Raw genomic sequence first — 8,360 nt, forward strand, 5'->3', positions numbered from 1 at the left:
AATCTCATGCAAAATCTTCCCATGATTCAAAATCATTTCGGAGAACTCTCAGCCTTAATTTCCCTCCATTGTGTGCGTTGATATATCTCTTTTGTTTCAGGAAAGCTTCAAAAGAGATGCCATTACGGAAGGTGATGCAAAAGCAGAAGAAGCAAAGCATTATAGAGTTTGAGGTATCATAGATGTTGCCTATATTCACTGACACAGTTTGCAGCGCCGATGGAGGAGCAACAACATGGGAAGTCATATATAACAGACTTGAAGATGAGTGACCTAAAATTAATATCACAAAGGCAACAACTGACTCAATAAAACCTTCAGGGATCTAATTCAAAGATGCTGCTTGCTCCTTCCTTCATAGAATAGGAGCAAGAGCGAAAATACTCCCATACACTGATATGATTATATGGGTGGTGGAAAATCTCAGTATTGAAGACAGGAAATTTTGGAACTCAAAGATGGAGCTAATGGGGTTGTTCAAAGCTGAATACCTAAAACAAATGTATCGTATGCCTGACCCTTAGGACATATATGACAAATCATACCTGGCCAACTTCGCAAAGAAAAATGAAGAACCCTTCAAGATGATCCAGGGCTGGAGGGTCCTAGAGAACAAATTCAAATATGATAAAATGGGTATGTACCTCGTAGCTTCTTTGGAAAATCCCTATAACTATGTAGCTTCTATGTTATGTAGGTTATATGGATTACTTAATAATACCAAATTTTCTATAGAATGGGTCCCTTTGATAGATGCATGTGTTAATTCTCACATAATGAATTGGGCCACTATCCTATCTAATAATCTAGCCTTGCCATTTCCGAGTATCATCAAAAGAGATCCACCTCCACAGAGAACCTTCCTCCATTTTATTTCAGTGCCTATATCATGGATGCCATCTGTTTCTGTACTAAGTTTCCAATCATGGGTTGGAAATGGACTATGCAAGACCCCTACCCCATCCATCTCAGCCACAAACAGATGTGGGAATCCCATTATATACCTCATTTTTATAAAATATGTCATGGTCTCATTTTACCATTACATCAACTCATTTTTGATAAGAAAGCCTCCATATTTTCTAGAGAAGCCACTACAGGCCTTCTCGTAGTAGGCAAGTATTTTGCTGAAGAATGGTTTACATATATCATAGTTTTTGGCAGTACAGTGGACCCGCATGTACTCCCTTTGTATGTCTCCAACAAGCTACTAGAAAGAGAAATAGCTCACCAGACTGTGGGTAAAGGTTTAACCAAGAACCTAAAAGATAATAAAAAGTCATTGTGGCCATCCTTTACCATTTGGTATGGCTCTTTTTCGCTGGAAAATTTCAACCATGCAACTAAGGAATCACTAAGCCTAGAGAGCCTCAGGCTCCATACTCTACCAAAGAGGCAATTTGACCCAGACAAAATAACACACAATATTACTACTGTAGTAAATATTAAGCCCTTTAATCATGAGGCTAATGATTCTGAAGATCTTTTACAATCAGCTGAATCATTCGAACAAGCGTTCGATTGGGCGAAGGCCAATTTGAGTCCTGAAGATTTTGAAAAGTTTCAGGAATTCAGAAATCAAAGGCTCGAAACAATTCCATTACATTTGTTAAGAGCTGATGACAAGCCTATGCCCAATGTAACTATCAACAATGAAGGACCAAATTCTCACATAGAGTCTTAAGTGGATACAGGGAAAGCCCAGGATACAGGGAAAACACAGGATACAAAGAATACAATGGAATCCAATAGAAGGTTAGCCGAAAAACAAGTCATAAGTGACCTAACTAAAGATACCGGTCCCGAAGTCAAAAGCAACAATTTGGAATAGGAATGGGACCAATTTAATAAAAGGATACAAGATACTCCTAAGACAACAGATGCCCAGGAAACCACAGAATATCACACTCCTCTGCAAACTCAGAAAACTTCAGAGTCTGAGCCGATGGATGAGCAAGGGACAAGTTCACAACATATAGAAATCATTCCTGCTTTGCCCACATCGGAAATTATCCTAAAGGTGACTGAAATTCCTCCTTTAGATGTGTTCTATAGCCCACTGCATAAGGTTGTAGTGAGAAGACAGAGGAAAAGGAGGGTGGAGACACCCGAGATCCCACCAGGGAATGAGCCGATGGACATAGTCTGGAAGGATATTCCTTCCAATCCTGCTGAAAATTTGACCAGACTGTCACAGTTTATAGGGGCATATGCAACTGCCACCATGGATAAAGCCACTGAGGTATCAATTTTGTTAAGGGAAAGGGAAGAAAAGATAGCACAGCTTGAGCAACAGCTGCAAATCAAGAAGGCAAATGTGAACCAGGAAGTCGCTGAACAAATAGCCCAATTGCAGCAGAATATGGAGGTATTAAAGATAATCCATGAAGCTGACATCTCTGCGAAGAACATGCAAATCCAAGAATTGAAAGAAGCCATGGAAAAAAAAGAAGATGTCCCTATTATCGATGAATTTGTCAAAGAGGCACTAGAGCTAAAATTCCTTCTATCAAAACATCAAGATCTATTTTTCCAAAGAATGTCACATGTCACTCCTTATCTGATTACCAGTGATCAGTTAATGGATAAGGCGATTGATCAGAGAACTGAATTTAATGATTTAAATACAAAGATCTTTGAATTCATTGAATGGCAAGAAACTGAAGAAGGAAGGAGAGCTAATCTGCCCGAGATTGAGGAGACACATAAGGACATTTTATTCACAGATTGGGATGCGTGGATCAAGTAGGCTGAATTAGCAGTGGTAAGAGCAACAAGAGTGGAAAAGAACATAGTAAAAGCAGTAAATCACAATTTGCACACTACAAACTTGATGAAAGAAGGTAATCCAAAGACGCTACCGGATTTGAATGACTTGGATAAAAACTGGAAGGCAAAGGTAAAAACCCAAAGGGAAGCAATCACAAAGTTATCAAAGACTGACTGGGAGGCATATTGGCAATTCCTTGTCAAACCTCACATCCAAATAATGACACTCAACTGTTCACTCCATTCAATGTAAAGGATGTTGCCACCTCTCACAGATGTTATCTTCGCAGGATAGCTCAAAATGCAGTTTGGGGCACCTACTCAAGTGAAACCGATGTCCGATATAAGCGATCTAAAGGAGAAGCTGGGAGACAATAAGTCATCTTTATAACCTCTGGTCATCAAATCATTTTTATTTTTAGAGTTATTTGCTAGTTAAGAGGAAGGTTGTTTAAAACCTCCTCAAATATTTTGTATAATCTATTTTTGAACTTTAGTTAGATAGTATTTATACCCTTCTCATGCATTTAGAGAAGGGTCTAGAATTTTATCAAAAAAATTTGCAAAGAATGCACTTCTGTAAGTTTGTGAATGCCTTGATGAAATTATGGAACATGGTCATTTCTTTTGAATATCAGACTACTTTCCTTTGTTGATGCACTATTGTATACTTGGAGAATAATTTGATCTAAAGAAAGGAGCTGATCTATGTCATTAGTCAAATGAGCAGAACCTCACACATATGGTACTTTTATCTTGTATGATTAGTTCTGTTTTTGTTTAATTAGTGATAACATTTCGTTTTCATGAATTATATATGGAATATGTTCTTTATGTTATGTGTTAATTTCACTACTGTATGATGCTTAGCTGAAAGTATTTATTTTCATATATGATCATTAATATATGCGATATAGTTTATACATTTCTTTGACTAACTATTTAGTCAAAGAAATTATATTTACACTATATCATCTTTGTTTAATGCGTGAATGATCTTTATTAGCACATGTCAAACAAATATCTTTTTAGATCGCATATCACACAGAATACCCGAGGTTATATTAGATTAAGTTAGCTAGATATTTTCATGTTAGAATAGGTCATTTAGTTATCATTATTCTTATTGCAATCACTTCAAAACCACCCATTCTCATTTTAAAAGCCACATTGGGAAACTGGTCCCATCATCCCCAGTTGGAGCCACCATACCAAACGGAAAAGGAGTTGCCTTTAAGGTCCGGACCGAGTGGTTATCCCCCATGTTGGAGCAGCAGAATTCTGAGGCTTGAACACCAAGTTAAACATGCGACGAGAGAGGCCACTATAAGGGATTCAACCTCCTTGGTGACCTTAAGGAAATGGAATCGACGAAACACATCAACCAAACCTTACACATCAGCAACAACAACCCTAAGAGACATCTTAACCACTCAAACATCCTGCCCATGGGTTCCACTAATTTTTTATGCCTTTTGACCTCTCGACACTCTCATACTATAGGCATGCTAGCGTCCAGGGATATTTGGATGCTCTCACAGGTCTGCAATCCAGCGTCTAGGGACTTTTCTTAGCAGACTTGTGTTAGCATCTGCAGAATTCAAGGCACTTTTCAAGCCGAGAATTTCGGTCGCTGCCCAGAAATTGTTATAACTTTAAGAATCCATCAAAGACATGATGGCAAGACTACTAAACCAAAAATCAACCTCAGGACTAGGCCTGACCATCCCCAACCAGGACTAACATTTTGTCAAACACTTGGCATCAATGTAACCTACAGGTCTAGGATACAAGACATAGCATGAATGACTGAAAACTCTTATGAAACATGACAAGAAGGATCACCACCTTCTCCATTGAATTGTTATAACATCAATTAGGTCTTGCATCCATCAATTTAACAATTACAAGTAAATACATGAGATAACCATGACATGAACCAGTCAATTAACCATGCTTATAACCAACATGAAACCTTGTAAATAACAGAGATATAACAACTATTAAATCCACATATAAACAAGTGAAAAAGCAAGAGAACTTAACTTTCATTAATCATAGGCAAATTTGACCAGGTTTGGGACTTCCACGTACCACCTGACTGTAGACATGGCTGAACCAAATCTTTCTTTCAGCCAGTCACCCTCGTGCCATATTCCAAGTATGAATGTGGGATCTCATGGGTAAACCAATCCAAAAACAACCAAGGGAATCCATAGGTTAAACCAGCTCCTCCCTCAACAAACTATTATCACACCAAAACTGGTGCTCCGATCACAACCAAACTGAACTTGGAATGCCATTTTATATCCATCACTATCCTTGAGGAATTTTCCATCTTGTTGTCTCTTAGGCTTTACCGTAATCCAATCCTAGATCACTAGGCCGTAATTTGAGACCAGTCTCTCAAGCTTTACTGCAATCCAATCCTAAATCACTAGGCCCTAAACCGAGACTTCTCCCTTAGGCTTTACTGTGTATCCTACTAAAACCGGTAAGGGGATTCCTACACCTTTGGGAATGAACCTTGAGATGACCTTCACCCCACATTCTGAAATCCATCCGGAAAACCAAAGCTCAAAACCGAGATAAACATCTCAACATACTGTGGAATCTAGAAAAAGGAAAGGCTGTGCTGAAAACCACTATCATAACCTGACAAAACCATGCCACTGACAGCAAGAGAACCTTACACCAACATGCAAATCCATTCATATCAAAACTAGTGAGGAAATCACACATGCAAGTATTCCAGCTGAAGTTGCCTGATCCTGCTCTTCCTTCCTTGATCCTTGCTTTCCTTCCTTTCCCTTTGCTTGCTTTTCCTTTCTTGATCCAAAGCTAGAGTGCTCCAAGAAAACTCTAAGTGACCAAGAGTGAGAGAGAGAGAGAATAGTGAGAGAGCTCCAAAAATTGAACGGACAAAAGGTTACCAACTGATCCTCAGAAGCCTTTTTATTAATGAGGCCTCTATTTTCTTCATTTTCCTCCTCATATGCAACCTGTGGCCTTTCACCTTACTTTTCTCCTAATTTCCTTTATTTTCATAAATAAATGTGCCAAAAATGCCTTTTTGCCTTTTTATTCCTTTGCCTTAGCCTTTGCCGATTTCCATAGCGAAAAACACATCCAATGATGCCCATTAGGATATCTTTGCCCAACATTTAGCTTGTAATAACTGTTCCTTAACCGTGGTCTTATTTTGCCTTTATTGACTTTTAATACATGAAATTTTCACCAAGGTTGTTACACATCTTGCCTCACATGTGCATCCGCACCTCAGTCAACGACCTAGGAGGGCAACGGTAAAAAGTAGGCATAGTCTCTAGAAACCTCTCAAAAAATAAAAATAAAATCTCTTAAGTGAAAGGGAATTTCGTCCTCCCATATATCATAGCACAACATCTATTTAAATCCCTACAAAACTGCCACAAAAAAATGGCAGACCATATGATACATCGTGGCCCTTGCATCAAAGAATTGACATAAAACAAAAGAGGGAAACTAATGCACTTCCCATTGCTAGTATAGTGTGCAATTTTACTCACTAATAATGAGAGGTACATAACCTCCTATGCACCAAAAGAAGCAATCCGTAGCTTTCCACCAAACACCTGAAAATCTGCTGGATGCACTACATGACTCCCAACATATCTCTTAGAGAAGACAAGTTGACTCCTTGTTGCAACATCATGGGGGACATCAAGGAACTCGGGAAAATCCTCCCCTCTCTTGGATAAGCCAATGTTAAAATATATGTCCTCCTTATAGGGCCTATACCATGTGTTAGGACTGACATGGAAAGCCTATTGGTGGACATACCACCGATGGATCAGTTGTGCGAAGAAGCTAGAGTGCGCCTTCAGGGATGTAGCCTTCTCATAGTACTTAAGGAGGCCTATATTCCTCAAGAGCACTCAGGTCCTTGCGCCAATAGGGCAAGGGTATAAATATATCTCCCCATCTCATGCCTCCTGTTGTCACCTATCATACCCTCTTTTGATTATGACAAATGGTCCTATTTTCCATCCGTGGTACATAAAAGGATGGGTGCATTCTTGAATAACCAAAGTGTTATCACCAAAAATTGATCATCTAGCCATAATTTACTAGATGGATCGAAGTACACCATGTATGGCCAATTTCACCATAGTAAAATTGCTTTCACTGTGAGCAATTACTTAATAAACCACATTTGTTAAGTCATTTATAATTAAACCCATGAAGAATAATTAAATAAATCACTATCTATTTAATTATATTCTAGGAATAATTAATTAAACCACTATTTAACTAATATTCCTTGCCATATTTGACCCAGTTATGAGAAATAAATAGATAAATCATTAATTATCTTATTTTTCTCTAGGAATAATTAATTAATCATTAATTAGTTATTATTCCTTGTCAAGTTTGACTAAATCCCCTAGAAATACTTAAATAAATCATTATTTGTTTATTATTACTTAACCATATTTATTGAGATCATAAATAAATCATTTATTTATTTATTATTTCTAGATAAAAGTTTAAATACTTTTTCCCTCCAACCAAATATAATAAAATATTCCAGATGCTTAATTCTAGAATTTGGTTAATAATATTTTATTCTTTCCCATTATTCAAGAATAACCTAATATTTTTTTTATAAATAGAAGGGTTTTACATTCATTATTCAATTTTGATAATTTTCATTGTTTCACTCACTGTTGTAACTCTGATTATTATCACTATCGCACACCATCTTCTTTTTCATTTGAGTTCTCATTGAGCTCAAACATTTTGTTTGCTAGGTTTTACACATTATAGAGGAGAGAGACTCTACACAAGCTAAAGACATTGAGGATAGCCAAGAACCCATCCCATTGAGGGGGAATGGTAACATTATTTATTCCCTTCACAAGTGTTGTTTAATAAAATATATTCTTTATATATCTGGTTTCCATTGGATTATTTGAGTTATTTGCGGTTATTTTACTATTCTATTTTGCTGTTTAACTATTTCTGTTGCATAGATAAGGGCTTTGGAAGGTTTTGTTTCTATCATTTGCTGTAGATCTACACTATTTAACAACCATTTTTACTATTGAGGTTGTTTTTCATCCACAGTCTAAAGTGGTTTCTATTCATACACTCTCGATAAGAAAACACTCCAACAGATGGTGAATCCACTGGGGAATTTTTGATTGTCGCCAACAGATGGTGACTCCATGATGTTTTTAATTTTGATTCAGAAACCTGGGTGACCTTCAGTTTTTTCAGATTAGGGGGTTTTTTTTTTTTTCAATATCTTAATGTTGTTTACTAGCATTCTAACCCTAGATCAGTGAAATTTCTAACTTCTGCAAGTTTTCTGGTTATTTTCACAGGTCACAGGAACCAACCATGACAAAGACGACAAATTTTTCCGAGACTTGCTGCTCGAGAAATAAGGAGAAGAAATCACACTTTTCTGCCCCAAACCTGCGATCTAGAGGTCCAAAACGCACTTTTTGGCCCAAAAAGTGCGATATCCCCTCAATCAGGTCAGTACCTGCGATTTTAGGGTTTCCGAGAATTTTTTCTGATATTTTTCTGGGTTTTGTTGAGAG

The sequence above is a fragment of the Pinus tabuliformis genome, chromosome 5_1, assembly GCF_031772625.1.
Source record: "Pinus tabuliformis cultivar Carrire ecotype Pingquan chromosome 5_1, CPIR1, whole genome shotgun sequence".
NCBI lineage: Eukaryota > Viridiplantae > Streptophyta > Pinopsida > Pinales > Pinaceae > Pinus > Pinus tabuliformis.